The sequence below is a fragment of the Hevea brasiliensis genome, chromosome 3 (assembly GCF_030052815.1).
Source record: "Hevea brasiliensis isolate MT/VB/25A 57/8 chromosome 3, ASM3005281v1, whole genome shotgun sequence".
NCBI lineage: Eukaryota > Viridiplantae > Streptophyta > Magnoliopsida > Malpighiales > Euphorbiaceae > Hevea > Hevea brasiliensis.
In genome coordinates this window covers 94,769,819-94,770,679 of record NC_079495.1, presented here as the reverse complement: position 1 = coordinate 94,770,679, position 861 = coordinate 94,769,819, and the positions used below count along the sequence as shown (strand labels likewise).

The following is an 861-nucleotide window of genomic DNA, read 5'->3' as shown; positions in this document are numbered from 1 at the left end:
GGTCTTGCAGGTGAGGATCCACATAAGCATCTAAAAGAATTTCATGTTGTGTTTTCCAGCATGAAACCTCAAGGAGTTTCAGAGGATCAGATCAAGCTTCGAGCTTTCTCTTTCTCACTGAAGGGCACAGCTAAGGATTGGTTGTATTACCTTCCTTCTGGATCTGTTAACTCATGGAATGGGATGAAGCAGATATTTTTGGAGAAGTATTTTTCTGCTTCCTGTACTGCCAACATAAGAAAAGAAATTTATGGCATCTGGCAGTACAATGGAGAGAGTTTGTATGAGTATTAGGAGAGATTTAAGAAGCTGTGTGCAAGCTGTGCCCATCATCAAATAAGTGAGCAGCTGTTGATTCAATATTTCTATGAGGGACTTCTACCAATGGACCGCAGTATGATAGATGCTGCTAGTGGAGGAGCGTTGGTTGACAAGACACCAGAAGAGGCAAGGAGGCTGATTGCTAACATGGCAGCAAATTCTCAGCAGTTTGGAATGAGAATGGATCACATACCTATGAAGGTTAATGAGGTAAGTACATCTAACCTTGAGAAACAAATTTCTGATTTAACTTCTTTGGTGAGGTAGTTGGCTGTAGGGAACATGCAGATTGTTAAGGTATGTGAAATTTGTTTGGGTTCGGGTCATGCTACTGACATGTGTCTTGCATTACAAGAGGATGAATCAATGTAACATGCTAATGCAGTAGGACATTACGGACAGCCACAACGCAGGTATGATCCCTATTCTAGTACTTATAATCCAGGATGGCGAGATCATCCCAATTTGAGTTATGGGAATCAACTGGTGCAAAACCGATACCAGCAGCAAAGACCACAAGTGAATCAACCACAACTGCCT

The 861-nt window shown here is 41.8% G+C and overlaps 1 non-coding gene across 1 annotated transcript; it reads right to left on the bottom strand.

Moving 5' to 3' along the window:
- Positions 1–231: 231 nt before the first annotated feature.
- On the bottom strand, positions 232–338 carry LOC131178967 (small nucleolar RNA R71). Its single transcript, XR_009147974.1, has one exon. It is a non-coding gene; the product is annotated as a small nucleolar RNA R71 (small nucleolar RNA).
- Between the last annotated feature and the right edge of the window lie 523 nt (positions 339–861).